The 17,722-nt window shown below is 46.7% G+C and overlaps 1 protein-coding gene across 2 annotated transcripts in view; it reads left to right on the plus strand.

Annotated features, from left to right (window-relative positions):
- Positions 1–762: 762 nt before the first annotated feature.
- Positions 763–17,722, plus strand: part of SLC7A1 (solute carrier family 7 member 1) — a 43,599-nt gene continuing 26,639 nt past the window's right edge. Inside the window, exons 1-2 of one of the 2 annotated variants that reach the window (XM_054164502.1) lie at positions 812–828; positions 13,458–13,721. The gene's annotated coding sequence lies outside the window, so the exon portion shown is untranslated. Of the gene's footprint in view, positions 829–13,457; positions 13,722–17,722 lie in introns of both variants that reach the window. The other variant, XM_054164501.1, reaches the window with a different exon arrangement.

The following is a 17,722-nucleotide window of genomic DNA, read 5'->3' on the forward strand; positions in this document are numbered from 1 at the left end:
TAGCTGGTCTTACCATGGACTTTACAAATGGAAATGAGATTTAACCAAGCCCAATACAGACACCATGCTGTACCCTTTCCAACATCCACGGCTCTTTTTGGCTGTTTGACCGAGCCTTGGGGGCAGTCATGGCCGATTTCATCAGCAGTGTAATTCCTTGTTTAGGGGCATGGTGGTTTATGGGAGGCAACGTCAAAACCCTAATCCAAATCCACCGCTGTCCACCTTTATCTGCTGCATTCATTTAATCCCTGCATCACTCGGTCAGCCATGTTCTGCAGCAGGTAATCAGAACACGGTGCACACCAGGACTGAACAGAGGGTTCAGTCCAACCCAGCCCCTCAGATCTCATTCCCATAGAGCCTGGGGACGCGGGGAGACAGGACGGGTGACGGGGGAGGGAGAGGGTGGGAAACAGTTTTCTGTCCAAACTGAACTAATGGTACGAACTGTTTGCCTGTAACCCGTCTTTGAGGAATAAGCTCCTTCTTGCTCCGCGGAGGTGACCTCCCTGTCTCTTGGACACACCGCATCCACGCGGTTGTCCGGGTATGTCCTTAAACCTGGATGTTTCCGAGCTGTCACCCCACATCCCGTCTGGTGATACGCATTCTGCCCCACGGGGAGCTGCCGCTCTTACCGGGCCCGACCTCCTCTTGAGTTCCGAAGGCTGTCCCGGAAGGACTGCGGCGGCCTCGCCCACCACCCGCCTCTCATTCATTGAACAGCGGAAGCGTGTTGTAAAGCGAGCGTGGGGCTGCTGTTGCCCGCCGTGCTGCCTCGCTTCCCGCCTGAGCCCGCCGGTGCCGAGCTGCCCATCGGCGCGGGTGAGTGAGTGCGGGGCGCGAAGCTGCCCTACGGCGGGCGGAACGGGCTGGGGCCGCGGGTGGTGGCAGCGGCCCCGGCCACGCCGGGGCGTCCATTTTGCGTGATACTAGCAGGGTGGCGCGGAGGGCTCGCCTCCCGCCAAAACAGCCGCCCCCCCGTTTTCTCTCCGTGGCTTCCTTACGGTGGCGGTCCCCGGCAAGTCTCTGCCTGAGCTCCGCTGGGAACCGTTCCTCGCCTCCCCCTTGGCTCTCCCCGACCCCCTGCTAGCGGAACGGTGTCCCAGCCCCTTTGCTAAGAATGGGATCCTCCGCAGCGCCCGGCGGGAAGGGCCTTTGCTTGGTGCGGGGATGGGCTCTGCCGTGATCGGCTCCCGGAGCGTGTGGCCCCTGCGTCAGCCTCCAGCCACGCTTTCTCTCTTTCACAGCAAGCCGCAATCCGGGAAAGAGTTGGGAAACTTATGTAAGTGTATGCGTGCTGCCCAGCTCAAGCCGTTTTCGTGCTGACGTTTGCTCTGCAGCAGCGCCACGGAGAGTATGCTTCGCTAAGACGCGAAGGCCCACTTGTCAAGGAGAAGCCCTGGACCGTTTCTCTGATGCTCTTCCCATGTCCAGGATAGCTCCTGAATCACCACTGTGCTGGGCTTTGCATCCTCTTTCAAACTGTCAAAGAGGCAGAGAATTTACGGAGAATGTGGGTGTCGTTTGCAGTGCCCGAGTCAGCCCCATGCCCTGCGAGTTGTGGCTGGTTGCAGTTCCTGAACCTGTGCTTGTGAGGGGGACAGGGGCTTGTTTCAGTTTTGTTTGTCAACGTTTTGCAGGCAGCCGACCTGACCAACAGATTTCTTCTTTTATACATGCTCATGTGAATGTGTGCGGCAGACATGGTAGGGGATTAAACCCATTAAAAAAACCTCAAGAGGGATTATATAAATGTGGCGAAGGCTTGGCAGGAAGATTGGGACTATGTACAGAAATGTTAGTTAGTTGTGTTGTTGGCTGCTGGAAGCCTTAATTTTGGATCAGGGTATTGTACTGTATGGACTCAGGACAAAAAGGTATTTCCAGGACTAAAAATTTCACGGGCTGCAGAAGACCCGAGGGGATCACGGGGCCGCAGCTTTATGAGTTAGCCGTCTTTTAGCTGAGTTGCCCGATGAGTTCACCTGCACGTTGAATGCGTGATCATTTGCAAATGTTAACTTTACACCTGAACAACAATCTAGTGGTGATGTCCAAGATCAGGACAAGCGTGGGTGCCCTGCCTCCCTCTCTCTGCTTCTGTGGCCTTCAATAAGCCATGGGGACAAGCGGGGAAGACAGTCACACATGCAGGTGCTGTGCAGGACTCCCTGCAGCAAGACAGCTGACTCAGTGACGCTTGTCAGCCTCTGTCTCCATGTCAGAGGCAAAGACAATGAACATGTGAAGAGAAGAGGCAGAAACTTCACCTTTCTGATCAGGTACTTTGTGGACTTCTGTTGCCTTCAGCAGGCAGCCAAAATGCTTTTAAGACAGAATTTCCATATAATGCAAAAAAAGTGTAATTGTCCAGACTGCATAGCTGCAGATGTTGACAGAGAAGGAGCAAGCCCATTGATCTCGGCAACCCTCAAGAGTGGTTTTCCTTTAAAGTACTTTGAGTGTGTTGTATTTTAAGTGATCTGGAGGAGGAAGACTGACTGTGCCCCACAGCACAGTCTGCCTTAGATGCTCAAACTGGCTTCAAAATAAACCCGTTTCCTGAGCAGGAAAACGGCCGGGTGTTTAGTCCCCAGTTTATGCTGCCTTGCTGGGATGTGTGGTTATAAGCCTCGCTGCTTGTAGGCTTGCGCTTATTGGTGAGGAGATGTGTTCAGAAGGCACTTGTTGCTTTGAGTGGTAACCCTGAGGCCAGTGAGGCTTCTTACTCAAGCAGCTCATTTGTGAGTGTGGGCGAGTCGTGGGTAATTGCACTGATGAAATATGCTCTTGACTCCCTGGGGAGATGGAAGGCTTTGCTATACAGAAGGAGTTAACTTAGATAAAAGACTTGTAACTCTTTAACTAGTAATTGGAGTAACCAGTTCCAGATTTTGTTAACACCTTTGCTACTCCCTCTTATTTTTTAAAGTCTTGTTTCCTGTGTAATCCTCTGCTAGATTTCAGGTAGGGCTCATCCCCATACAGTGTTGTACCTGGGCTCTATCTCTGCTTAAGGCTGTGTGACAGCGTGAGTGGTGTGTACCGGTCCAGCTGTTGTTGAGTGCAATTCATGGTCTGGGCTGTGCGAGAGGGAGGACGAGAAGCTGTAGCGGTAGTTGTTTAATCTCAGATGGGAAAGAAGAGAGTGAGAATTATTGCTTGGGTTAAGGAGGACAGGTATCTTGTTGCAATTACCCTTGATCATAGAATGGTCCAGGCTGGAAGGGATATCCAAAGGTGTCCCTGACGGGTTAATGAGACTGCAGTGGTTCCTCAGAAATGTCATTTCTAGTTGTAACCCATCTTTCAGAGAGTAGAAAACAAAGTGGTTACTTTCATTGTCTTCTCTTATTTTTGACATCTATAATTTCAAAAGATAACTGCATGCATGGAGTGAGGAATAGGAGGAAGAGAGGGTTATTTATTTTTCCTGCACGTGTGTCTGGTGCATGCTGGCTTGATCCTGGCAGAGTTTATTGGCTGAGATACTGTGGTGCCGAGGGACAGATGGGGATGTGGCAGACAGAGCCCCTTTGCCTCTCCTGAACAATAAGCTAAGTCATCTCTCTGACTTAGCCAGGTATGTCTAGAAAATAGAGGCCTCAAGCAACAGAACCAGGAGGCTGGGCAGTGTGGAGAACTAGTTCAGCTCATGGGCAGAGTTGGTAGGGGTCAACTGCTGACCCAGAGTTATTAACCTGGGGTAGATCTTCTCTGCAGTCCATGCCACCGCATTTGCCAGTATCCTGGGGTGTTTGCCATTTCCTGCTATATCCTCATCAGTTTTTACCCTAAGGCCAAAAGCCTTGCAACGCTGTCATTTGCTGAACGGTGTTTAAGGTAGCATTCATCGGGTGGAATGGAGTCATCTATGTCGAAGGCAGGCGGCTCTGACTCCCAGTAACGGTCAGCCAGGGGAGGGGTGAACGTTCTTGGGGTGTGATTCATCTCAGCCCAGTTTGCTGAAGCAGATGAGTTGAGACTTGAAAGCTGCTTTCCACTGACTATAAAAGGAGGCACTGGGAGATTAGCTCATGTAAAAGTCTGCACTATAAATGTCTTTCTCAATGAACTTGTGAGGTTTTCAGATTCCTCAGTGGCTTTAGGAAGAGTTGTAGCTGTTTGCGCTATGGGTGGGTATGTTCTGTCGTTTGAGCACTCCACAGTGCTGTTGCTGCAGTATCAACTGACACCTACAGAAGGGGAAATCATAGCTGTTGGTAAAACAAAATAGAGGCTAACCCTACCCTGTGATGATGCCCCAACTACAGAATTCTTGAAAACTGCCTGTGGTTTCTGGGCAGTTTAGGGTGTCAAGGATCAGGAGCCCCTGCACCTTCCCACTGCAGTTTGTGGAAGCCTTAGGACCCTGCTTACCCTGGCAGCACTGGTCTGACCGACCTTGCCTTGGTGGTGAATCAGCAGCTGCTGCTCTTGCCAGGGTCCATAACTCTGCTGGAGACCACCAGAGTGGTGAGTCATAAATCTCATGGGTGGTATCTGATACAGAAGTGCCTTATTTCGGAGTTGCCAAAAGAAAATAGTGTGAGATTTTTTTCTTTCAAGTATGTTTGTGAGTGTCTGTGGTTTTTGTTTTGGTTTGTCTGTTTGTTTTTTCTGAATTGAAAAACAGTTCAGAAAACTTTTTTGTTTTTGCAGGGATTCAGGTTTTTTGTGTGCCCAGGAGTTGCAGGAACTGTCCTACTAACTTCTAATTGGAAGGGACCTTTGGGGATCACGTAAAGCAGATTCACCTCTTAGTCTTACTGTGCCAGAAATTACTGTGATTTGATTAATGAACATTTTCTTTAAGCTGAGACAGAGCTCTTCAACTCTTCTTAAACTTGCTGGAAAACCAAAGTTGAGTTTGTAGAACTAGGTTATATTTTTAAAGTGACCCTTTTATAAAGCACTTCCAGATAGCAAAGTAAATAATGTAGTGTATCTTCAGAAAATACCCCAGAGGAGGTTAGTCTGCTCAGGTAACCAGAGTGTAGTCTTTCATCCCTGGATTGCTGATGAAACTTCACTCAGGGTTGCATACTGCCTAAGAGCTGTTTGATGACCCAAGCAAAGGCTGCTGCTGTATGCTGTGCTAGTTATTTTTTTCTTTCAAAAATGTTCACAACCCAGAGTGACCTATAACATGCATTGTGAAGATTTTTATTCTTTGTCTGTCTTTGCAGGGACAATCTGTGCATCAGACTGCTTTGTGTGCTTATATCTTCCAAAAGCTGAGAGCAGGCCATTAGGAAAAATACAGCAAAATAGAATCATAGAATCCTTAAGGTTAGAAGGAACCTTAAGGATCATCTAGTTCCAGCCGCCCTGCCGTGGGCAGGGACACCTCACACTAGATCAGGTTGCTCAGAGCCACATCCAGCCTGGCCTTAAAAACCTCCAGGAATGGGACTTCTAGCATGCCCCTGGGCAACCTGTGCCAGTGTCTCACCACACTCATGGGGAAGAACTTCTTCCTAACATCCAATATGAATATACCTATTTCTATTTTTTTTCCATTCCCCCTAGTCCTATCATTACCTGACACCCTAAAAAGTCCCTCACCAGCTTTCTTATAGGCCCCCTTCCAATACTGGAAGGCCACAATAAGGTCTTCTCCAGGTGGGGTCTCACCAGAGCGGAGTAGAGAGGGAGAATCACTTCCCTCGACCTGATGGCTATGCTTGTCTTGATGCAGTCCAGGATATGATTGGATCTCTGAGCTGCAAGTGCACACTGGTGGCTCATGTTGAGCTTCTCATCCACCAGCACCCCCAAGTCCTTTTCTTCAGGACTGCTCTCAAGCCAGTCACTGCTCAGCCTATATCGATGCTTGGGATTGCCCTGATGCAGGTGCAGGACCTTGCACTTGGTCTTGTTGAACCTCATGAAGTTGTCATGGGCCCACCTCTTCAGCCTGTCAAGGTCCCTCTGGATGGCATCCCTTCCCTCCAGTGTGTCTGCTGCACCACACAGCTTGGTGTCATCAGCAAACTTGCTGAGGGTGCATTCAATGCCACTGTCCATGTCACCGACAAGGATATGGAACAAGAATGGTTCCAGTACTGCTCCCTGAGGGACTCCACTTGTCACTGGCCTCCACTGGGACATGGACCCATTAACAGCCACCCTTTGGGTGTGACCATCAAGCCAGTTTTTTATCCATCTAATGGTCCATCCATCATCAACCTATCCATATTTTTGGTTTACCTACAGCAACAACAGAAGGGTTTTGTTTTGCAAGTTGTTTGCAAAAAGAATGATGTGGCTGTTCAGAGATACTGGCAATGAATGTATAATGTAATTGTCACTGCAGAAAAAACTGTCATGTAACTGAGAAACTTATCTTGTCCACCACTGTTTCAGCAACCCACTAAAAAAAGAGACACATTGAATATTGTATGGAAAGTGATCAAAGCAGGTTTTTGAAAGTCTTGTCTTAAAATCACTACCTCAACTTTGGTGATACAGGTTTGAAGTTCAGAGGTGCCCCACCACTGAATATCCACCCACGCTGACCACAGGAGCATTAGGCAGGACCTTTTTAGGCTGTGCAGTTTGCTGAAAGAAAGGAGCAAAGTGTTCTGGCACCCTGACCAAGAAGAAAGTGCAACACCCAGAATTCATCAGCTGAATGATGGATTAGGGTGGAGATGCCACATCTTGAAGTAGAAGAACAACAGGTGTTTGTTGAGATTTTGGAAATAAGAACTTACATGAAATTAGAGAGGGAACTTGGCCTCTAGCATCTTTTCAGTTCAGGAAAGGCACCAACACAAGCAATAGAATGAAGAGCATAGCAGTTAAGCAGCTAGAGAAGAGCAGAAACAAAACATTTGTGCTTCGCTTTGAAGGCACTGAGGTCAGTGCTCAGGCAGTCCTGGAATCCAAAGCTTTGTTCAGAAAGCCTTCTAATTTTTGAGGGACACAAGTGTTAGGAGGAGTAACTGTTCTTGTGAGGGAAGTGGACTTCTGAGTTATTAAAGCCCTGAAAACTGTTCAGAGACTGCCTACAGAAAAACAGGTCAGACATTGTCAAGGTGGTTTTGCTTCTGCTGGCTCTAGATTCACAACTATTTTCTGTCTTGAGGAGCAGTCCAAGTTCCTGGTGGAGTTTTCAGTAGGTCTTTCAGTATCACTAAGGTTGGAAGAGACCTCAAAGATCATCGAGTCCAACCTGCTAGAGTCTTGACCAGTAGTTAGGGAAGGCAGGTGTTTCTGGAGGGTCATTTCTCCCATCTCTCTTCTGAAGGGATTAATTTGTATTTGGAGGTGCTTGTCTCTACCCTTTTGTTATGGAGAGGGGTGTGATGATACACGAAGCCCAAACATCTGGTTTGAGGTTGGTTAAAGCTATCTGAGAGGAATTCTGCCCCTCATAACCTAGTTGGCATGTGGAAAAACACAGGGATATCCTTCAAGGAAGCACCTATGAGCGTTGAAGCCACACTTAAGCTTTGGCTGCTCCAGTTAAACTATCAGAGATATTAGAGTTCTTTTGAACCTGCTTTTTCCTTCGAGGGAAATACCTGGAGATCAGAACAGTGTGGTGCAGAGCACCATCAAAACCACAACAGCAGCTCTTTGCTATTCATGCTGCTTTTCAGACCCTTGGGGGAGAATTATCATTTGTTCCATACATTAATTTGCTTTAAAATAACTTTTTTTCTTCTTTTTTGTTTACCCCCCCACCAAGTCCCCATGCAGTAGAACTAAGGAGAATACTTAGAACCAGTAGCTTGTTTTCTTCCTGCTGTCACTCAAAGACCCTAGCAGCAGCAGAGCTTATTATACTTCAAAGTTTCTTGCTCTAGATAAGTGACATGGGGAGAGATGGCACTGTATGTGCTCAAGAGAGGTAAGTTGAAATGTATAATGCAACATCTCTCAGAGACTGTCATATTTAGGTCTCTGCATACACCCCCCAGCCCTGTAAATATAATGAAGAGTGATTTCCTTTGATGCCAAATGATGATGTGGAAAAATACAGTAAAGTTTTTATCATGTGTTGTCAGACTGGATGTTTGCTGAAGTGCATTCTTACCCCAAACACAGTAGTCTTCCTGATAGAGTCAAAACAAATTTTAAGGATAGCTGTATAGAATAGAATAGAATAAACCAGGTTGGAGGAGACCTTCAAGATCATTGTGTCCAACCTATCATCCAACACCACCCAATCAACTAAACCATGGCACCAAGCACGCCACCCATTCTCCCCCTAAACACCTCCAATGATGGTGTCTCCACCACCACCCTGGGCAGCCCATTCCAATGTGCAATCACTCTCTCTGTGTAGAATTTCCTCCTAACTTCCAGTCTGAACCTCCCCTGGTGCAGCTTGAGACTGTATCCTCTTGTTCTGGTGCTGATTGCCTGGGAGAAGAGACCAACCCCCTCCTGGCTACAACCTCCCTTCAGGTAGTTGTAGAGAGCAGTGAGGTCTGCCCTGAGCTTCCTCTTCTCCAGGCTAAGCAACCCCAGCTCCCTCAGCCTCTCCTCATAGGGCTTGTGCTCAAGGCCTCTCACCAGCCTTGTTGCCCTTCTCTGGATCCCTTAACAGAAGTGTGTCCTGGGTGGCTTCACTTACTGCTGTCAGTGGGGTGCAGGTGCTGATTTTGGATCAGAACAGGCTTCTGTGTGAGGAACAAGGGGGTGCAGGTGACAATTTCAATAGAATGAGAAATCTGAGTAAGATTTTACCTTACAAATTAGACAATTAGTAGGCTGATGGTGTTGAATGACAAGGGTTTTTGCTCATGAGAGTTGATCTCTTCTTGCGCTTCCAAGCAAGCCAGAACAAGCTCCTGTCATGGAGATGTGTGAGTTGAAAGCAGACTTTTTTTTTTTGCTGTACATACAGCAAACATAACTGTAAGTCTGGCTCAAAGGTCATATATGCCTCTTCTTATGCAAAGGGGGCTGTGTCCACACTGTATTTTGTAGTGGCCTCACAGAAGAGGTTCGGCGAAGCCTGCCAACCTGTTGCATTTCTTACCTACTGGTACTTCTGTATTGACTCTGCTCTTGCTGCTCCCCCAGCAAGGATGTATGGTAGTGGTAGTTGCAAGCTTTCTGTGCAAATCCTTCTTTGGGCTTGTGTGGAGGCCCTGTCCTGAAGGGATGCACGTTCCCTCTGTGTGGCACCATCAGCAGTGGGACCTGAAATGCGCAGTTTGTGGTCTTGCTCCTAGGTCATCCTGTGGGTGTCATCTTGGCTTTTATTTTTTGAGGGGAAAAAAACAACACAACAAAACAAACAATAAAACCAACCTTCAGCAGGCTTTGATTCTATCCCAGACAGGGGTGGGCAGTCTTTTGTCATACTATGAGAAAGCGTCTGAGATAAATATGACACCGGCTGTGTTTGGACAGCCCTTTAGTACAGCCCTTCCCCATCAACAGTTGTGCAGTCCTGAACACTTGGGTTAGATGGAGATAAAACTGCTTTTAGACAGCAGCCTCTTATGGCTGCACTGACTTAACACTGAGCACTACCAGCTACCTGTGTTTCTGACATTGCAGGCTTCACAGTGCCCTGCACACTGCAGCAAGTTGTGGGGGCCCAGGAGGCTCTGTTGGTCCCATCTCAAACCTGAGACCTCAGCCCAGGCATTGACAGTGCCTCTTTCTTCCTGCAGTGCAGCCATTGAGGAGCAGGGCAGAGTTGAATGGTGAGCTCATGTCTGAAAAAAGAGCATTTATTCAAAGCAAACACACGCCACACCTACCTTACTATGAAATGGAGTTCCACATCAGTGTTGCACCTCCTTTCTGATAAGGTTTATTTAGGCAGAATATATCAGCCCTTGGCTCTGATAGCTCTGTGTGAAAACGTGACCGTTGGTTACCCTGCAATCAGTCCGGTCAAATATTACCTTTGTATTGTTTACCATCCTCTGTACTTACTTCAGACTTAAATGCCTGCAATGAATGCAGTTTTCAGAGGCATTTTGTTGTAAATCCATCAGCGCTTAGGAGCTGCAAAGTCTTTTCAGTGACGGCTTGTGGGATTATTTGCAAAACGCTTCTGAGACTGAAGTTTTTTTCCCACAGTCAGACCAATAATCCCATTTAATATGCCTTTTAAAATTATTAATTGGGTGCTCCTGCCCTTCAGGATAAGGGTATTTTACTAGCTCTGGTGGTGTTCATGACTGGCAAACTGCAGAGCTAGGCAGGATTAGGTCAGACGCTGAAATGAAAGCAGACTTGTGCAGCCCGAAGTTTTACCAGCAAGCAGGCAAGTGCATGGGTGGGGCTACCGTGGAAACTGCTTGTAGTGTTTGCTAAAGACCCAACTTGGCATCACTGCGATTCCTAAATACAAGTCTGGTTTTAGCTGCCCTTTCTGCTCATGATGGCCAGGAATATTGCAGAGGGCAGTTTCCTGGCAAGAGAGAGGAAGGTGGGAAGATGATGCAATGAAGGCCTAGAAGCAGCATGAAGTAGTAACTCTGGCTGTGCTGGGAGTGCCAGAATGGGCAGTCATAGCTGGGATGATTTGGCCTTGGGCATGCCCGCTGCCCAGCCATGGTGAGAGATAAGTGAAGGAGCAGATGCTTCCTTGCAGGTGGGGATGTGAGTGTGGTGTCCATCATCTCTGAATGTGCTAGCTGCAGTCCCAGGGGGGAGTTACCCCCTGCCTCAAATGTAGGGTGTCAGGTGGCTTTTACCCCTTCCCCTCTCTTTCTTCTTCACACAGTTCCATGCTCTGCTGCACCTCTTGGCACTATCCTCAGCTCCCATTTTGCTGTGGGTGTCTGTCTAGACTACACTGATGACGACACATCCTGTGGTCCTGGCAGCCAGGCTCCATGTCTGCCCTGCCCAGCCCAATTCCCATCCCAAAACAGCAGTCTCTGGTGAGGCATGCATCATGGACTGGAGGGGAGGGAGCAGTCATTAATGGTCAGGGAGCTGGGACATCACTGTACCCCAGCTACACTAGAAGTGTGGCCACACCATTGGTGCTTAGCATCTCTCTCTGCCTTGGTTTGGGCTGCCCGGACTGCTTCAGTTAGGGCTTCCTGCTGTTCCCAGGCAGCTAGGGCATTGGTTAGCCTCTCAGAGTCATGCCCTGTTGACTCCTTTGAGTGCTGAGTGACTCCAGTCAATGGGGTATGTGGTGAAGGGATAATAGTAATTTGATCAGATAGTAGCATTCAGTCTTTGCTTTTAATACCGCTTGAGTTGGGACATCATCTCTTGGGGAAGGTCTTCCTGAAGAACTCTCTCCCATGGGAATTGCTATCTATTAGACCCACCCCTGAAACTGCAGAGACACAGTTTCCTCTCAGGTGCAAGAGTATGTGGCTGCACACATCAGTGAGGGGGGTGTGAAGTGCTTGTTTGTGCCTGCAGTAATGAGCACGTGGGGCTTGGAAGGAGCTGATCCCTTCCCAGCCCTTGAATTATGGCTGGAATGTGGGAATACTGGGTCAAAAGGCAAACAGCTCCTTTCACTCTTAAGCTCCTCTGTGGCATGGTGTAAATCATATTTGCAGAAAGCTTAGTTTTAGGCCTGTAGTTGTGCAAGTGCCTTCAGAAGGTTGTAATACATTTCTGAATGCAACTGGCTTGCTTATTTAGAAATTAACCTTGGATTCTCCAGAAAAGGGAAGCTTTTCCTAATTATTCCACTATACCAAGTCACAGCCACATCAGGGTACAGGACTGGCAGGACTGACTTGGAGCTCCATGTGGGGCAAACCCCTGAGAATGGCCTTCAAATCAGCAGAACTCCTGGATTAATGGAAGGCAGTCTTGCCTCCAGCTGCTTACCACAGGCTACCTGCTAAGCTCCAATTGCTCCCTGCTGCTCAGGGACATAGCAAAACCCACTGATTATACCCACTTTGATCTGCCCCTTGTCCAGACGTGGAAATCCCCACTAGGCTGTGCCCTTCCTCCTGGTGAAATGGTAGTATTTGGGCAAGTCTTCCCCTTCCTTCTGTCTGGCTCTTGGGATATCTCCCACGGCTGTGCAAGATGATGTTTGTTGTTTTACGTGAAGATTCAGGCTCTTCATTGTTTACTTGTTTGTTTCCCCACTACTGTTTTAATAACAAACCAACTTCTGTCTCCATCTGACTTCCTTCCTTATCTCCTAAGGAACGTTTCCCACCTCTTTCCAAGGACTGTTGTCCAAGGCCTATAGCTGGAGCATACTAAATGGCATGTCTGGGAGTTTTGGCTAAGCAAAGCTTTGTCTTCATTTAATCTGGGTTTGAGAAGACAGAGGCTCACTTACCTAATACTGTTTCTCAGAGCACACACTTTGTTCTGCTCGATACCAAGGCTGAGTCCCTGGAAGATTACAGGCGATATGTCACTTCAAGTAGATCCCCAGCAGTCTGTCTCAGGCTTTCATTTGGGAAGTCTAATTATTGGTGGAGATCCCCTTGGGTTTTATGACAAATTGAGGGAGTTCAATCAAGCAATTTTCTCGCAAAGTTTAATTTGAAGGCATGCTGAGGATCTATTTGAGGAGACTGTACTAGAGCTGGTGGGAGACTTTTCATTAGATGCTTTTTTTATCAGAAAACAGTGATTCATGTAATGAAGCAGGTGTGACACCCTTTCTTGCCTAGGCAGGAAGACATCTCCTTAACTTTTTTCATCCCCAAGGAGCTGTGAATGGCAAATGTGGTGCTCTCCTCCTCCTCCAAATAGCTGGGTGTTGTATGGAGCTGCTGGGGGACTTCTCACTGGCTGAGATACGGCCTACCTGAGTGAGAGTACTTCTTGGGTGGGAAGGTGTTCCATCCCTTTCCTCTGCCTCAGCTCCTGGCTGTGGTGGCTTGCCATTTGTTTGGTTGTAGGTGCAGCATTGGGTTTATTTCAGTGATGATGTTTGCAGCATGATTTCCCAGGTAGTTATTCTGGTGCAGCCACAGGATTGATATGCAGTTGCCTGGGCAGAGGAACATCTGTTTTCATGGTTTAACCCTGCCAAAAACAAACATGAGGCTGCACCTGAGTCTTCCCTGTTTTGAGGCAGGATGCATTATATCCAGTTTGTGTCTGTCAGGTATTTCTCTAACCCATTCCTGCACACTTGAATAGTAGAAACTCCTTATCTTGTATCGTGTCCCAGCCTTCCATTTCGCTCACAGTTGAAAAGCTATTGTAACGTCAAATTCCTTACTGCAAATTAAGCCTAATATGTTTCTGCCCTTGCCAAGGAGGATAATTAATGCTTATCCAACCTTTTACCTGTTGAGATGAAGCTTTGTGGAGAAGAATAGGCATCACTGAACTTCCATTTTGGAGGGTTTCGAAGCTTGAAATCTTGGGAGGATGACATTTATCCCTTGGACCTTTCAGAGTAGAAACCTCTGCCCTGTATTTTGGTCAAAAATCACTACTCATTTCAAAATGGGTTTCATGTATCATCACAAATAACCCATGTACCATCACAAATAACCCAGACTGATTTTTTTCTGCAGGTACTGAGACAAAACATTGAAGTTTGCCTGCTTTGATATTCTGGGGAAGTTGAGACTTCTTATCTGGGCTTGGAGAAAAGGATGATCCTTGTCCTCTCAAAAGCTGTCCTGGGACAGGAGAGGAGTTTCTGACCTTGGCACAGCCAGTAACTGTGACAGTTTGGAAAGCCCTGCCATTCCCACAAGGCCTGTGAGTCTTGGGAGCCTGGAGCCTTCTTCATGTCCAGTGGGACTCAGTGTTCCCCTTTCAGTAACTGATTGCTGGTAAGTGAGTGGCATAGGGATTAGAGAGAGCACCTCACTGCTTGTTTTTCAGTGGAAGAAATTCTCCAGGCCTATGAGATACCTGGAGAAGAGCAGAAGATGCTGCCTTGGAAATGTTCATGATACCCAGGAGCTTGAAGAACAGAAACGTGCACCATTCCCAGCCACTGGTGACAGAGGGCTGGTCCCCAGCACTACCTCCCTTGTGCTGTTAAAGCAGCTCTGCTAAACAGATGAGAGTAATGTGGTCCCATTCTTATGGGCAGTGTGTCTTTAAGATGGTGATTGAGATTGTCCTCTGTATACACTGCACAGCCATGTGCATGTGCACCCTTGTCTGTGTTGCATGCACAGTTTAACTGGATAGCTTTCTTCTTTGGAGTAGCAAATGCCTTGCTAGTGGCTGACTTGGTTTTTAATGACAGAATTGGCAATTACATTTCTGCTGTGCATATTGGGATCCAGGCATACATGTGAAAAAAAAAAAGATTTAAACAAAAATAAAAGTTGTGACAGTCAAGAGGAGAACCATTCAACAGCACGTGGGCAAGGCATTCCCTGCCTGGTTAGCGTACTGCAGCAGGACAGCATCCCTTTACACACAGTGAAACCGTTGTAAAGAATTACAGTTCTCTTGGTGGCTTCTGGCTTGAACTCCTTGTCGTTTCTAATGCTATGGTGAGCTATCTCCCAGCTTCACAGCTTCTGAGTCAGTGCTCAGCACTTGTCCCGAGCGTGTCCACTCTAACCTGCCTGCCTTCTCCAGTACAGTTTTGGAGACAATGCCAGGTCTGATGGCATGTCCTCTGCTTCTGTTTCTGAAAACCTTGAGATAGTTCTTTGACACCTGTGCCAAATGGACAAAATTCAGTATCTGCTGTAGCCATCTTGTCTCTATCACTTGTTTCAGAGGAATTCCTGCTTTATACTGTTGTAGACCACACTGGGGGCTTGTTTTTCCTCATTGTGTTACTGAGTGATGCTTCAAAAACCATTCAGCGATTCAGGTGTGGTCCCTTACAACATAGCCTCTTTGCATCTAGGAATCCCAAAAGTATCAGTAATGCTGATGGCAGTAGTAGGAATTGAGGCTTTCCATCTCTTCTTTCTCTGTGTAGGACTTTCCTGTGAATGACGCTGCCTTGAGGATGAAAGTAGCAAAATCAGCCTTTTGGAAAGGGCTCCCAAATGAGTTTGTTACCAGTTTATTGATCAAAAAGCTGGTGTCATCCCTACATGCTTGTTCAGAGAGCATGTTTGAACTAAAAATAGAGGGCCAAACCCATTCCACATTGTTTGCCAACTGTGCCAACATGGCATAAGCACAAGCTTAGTGTTCTGCAGACTACTAGCTCTCCAGGGGATGCATTTGTTGAAGACCAAAAGTATTCTGGGGAAAAATAAGACTGTTCACAGACCATCACTTTGCTGTTAGAGAAGGGTACTGATGGCAGTAGAGGTTTCCATGTTTCAAAATGGATTTAAGTGTATGTGGGGCAATGTTGAGTAGGGATTTCTGCTTGTGTTTCCTCCGACAAGGTACCTGAGTACTTTGCGGGGTGTGCATCAGGGTCAGGCTTGGGTTTTCTTCTTTTCTTCAGGGAAAACTCCCTGTTCTGCACCATCAGCTTTAATTTTATGCTCTTTTCCAAATCAGAGAAGAAAATTCTCAAGGGCAGCAAAACCTTGGAACAGATAAGGAGTGGTTTTTCAGAAGCTGAAACAAATTGTAACTGTTTAGGAAGTGATAGTACTGCTTATGTAAAATGGTGCCGTGTCAGCTTGTTTTTACACACGGTGTTTTATGTTCAGCTGGACAGATGTCTGTTATGGTTTACTTTTACTGTTAACCAGATGCAAGATTGCTTATTTTCTTATGAGATTGTTTTGAAGAGTGTCCCCTTTTAAAACCTTGTTAATGGGAAGGAAATCTACCAACCTGATATAATAGGTATGTTAACCATTAGATAAGAGGAGGAAGGAGGAAGAATATTTTCTGTTATTTGAAAACACAATACAGTCAAGGCACAAAAATTTGGACAGGGCACAAAAGTAATAAACATAAAATGCACTGTAAATAAAAGACAAGGACCTGTAACAGTGGGTGGAATTTGGCCCCTATTGAAGTTGGTGGGAGTTTTGCCATCAACTTCAGTGGGACAGGATTTCACCCGAGGATGTGGCCCCTGCCCCCAGGGTCCGCCCTGCTAGGTTATCTAGGTACGTCATCGCTTCCCGACCCACCCCTCTCAAAGTTCTTGGCTCCTGCTGAAACATGAAGGTGCCCAGAGCCTTGGGGTGAAGCCATTTCCTACCCAGGGTTTGAGTGGCTGACGCTTGCAGCTTGGTGCTTCTCCTTGGAGAAATGAGAGCTAAAGCAGGGATGAGAGATCGGTATGCGCAGAACAAAGCTAATCCATGTTCATTCAGATGGAGTTTCCTCGACTTGAAGGTGGTTATTTGTCATGCAGTAAGATTTCTGAAGCAATGTGTATTGTTTTATGTGATTAGGACTGCATTGTGCCACAGGAATACTGACTGTGCATTCAAAAAAAGGGTCATCGTTTCAAGTGCGGCTGGGAGTGGGAGCAAGAGGAACCAGCCCAGAACACATTTCCTCACTTCAAAGGCAAGAATGGCTGTTTCAGAAAACAAGATCACAGGTGAATCCAACTTCTGAGGAGGAAAAAGTCATGATCTCAGTCTAAATCACCCTTTGATACAATCACAAAGATAACATGTTTTATCAGAGGAAAGGTTTTGGGTAGAAGTGTAACGGTCTCTGTACTGCATCCTGCTAAACCAAGATTGTTCTCCTGAAAAAAAATCCTCCTTGTCTTTATTGAAGGTCTTTTTGCCAAGCTATAATGAATATAGAATCATGGAATCGTTTTTCCTTTAAGATCATTGAGTCCAACCATTGTCTACCTACTTCATCTGGTGTTAAGCCATGTCCCTTAGCACCACATATATGTCTTTAAACGCCTTCAGGGATGGGGATTCAACCACCTGTTGGGGGAGCCTATTCCAGTGCTTAATAACACTTTGAGTGAAGAAGTTTCTCCTAATAACCAATCTAAACCTCCTCTGGTGCAACTTGAGGCCATTTCCTCTCATCCTGTCACTTGTTACTAGGGAGAAGAGACTGACTCACCTCAAAACAACCTCCTTTCAGAGGTGTAGAGAGTGAGAAGGTCTCTCCTCAGCTTCCTTTTCTCCAGGCTGAACAACCCCAGTTCCCTCAGCCACTCCTCATAAGGCTTGTTCACCAGAACCTTATCAGCATCGTTGCCCTTCTCTGGACATGTTCCAGGAAGTATCTAATAGAAAGTGAAAGGTTGATTTGATACTTGCTCTTTAAAAGGCAACAAAGACATGTAAGAAGATGGTGATCGGCCTTCTGTGTGATGAAGGGCAGCACTTTGTACAAGGGAAGCATAACACAGCTGCAGCATGAGTACCATGCCCTGCACACAGCTCCCTGTCCAATATCTGGGGGTAACAGGAGATACTTCATTCACAAAAGAGATGTTCAGACTTTCTGGGCAGGACAAAGCCAATATCTTGATCTTGAGATCAGCCAGATGAGTGATGTCTGTATTAAGCCAACTGCAGGATGTTAGCCTTAATTTCCAGGTCTATCATAATTAATCAGCCTCTCTTCTGAACACATTATCCATAAAAATCAGTTCTGCTTTATTCTTGATAGCTGTAGTACAGCTGAGAACATATGTAAGTAGGCCTGAGGGAGATTCAGGAGGAAATAATTTTGAAATATGTTTCTCCTGGGATACTCTTGAATGATGTATAAACTTGAAATAATCCAGTAGATTATTATCTTCTTTTCAATTAATAAATCCTAGCCCCACACACACACCCCCAAAAACTTTGCCAAGTCTATGCCCTGATGCTCTTGCCCTGCAAAGAGGGCCTCTTTCTGTCCTGGGGACCTTGCCTCTCCCCATCCCTGTCCTTGTTGAAGAAGTGACTTCTTGTGATGT

The sequence above is a fragment of the Dryobates pubescens genome, chromosome 10 (assembly GCF_014839835.1).
Source record: "Dryobates pubescens isolate bDryPub1 chromosome 10, bDryPub1.pri, whole genome shotgun sequence".
Classification (NCBI taxonomy): Eukaryota; Metazoa; Chordata; class Aves; order Piciformes; family Picidae; genus Dryobates; species Dryobates pubescens.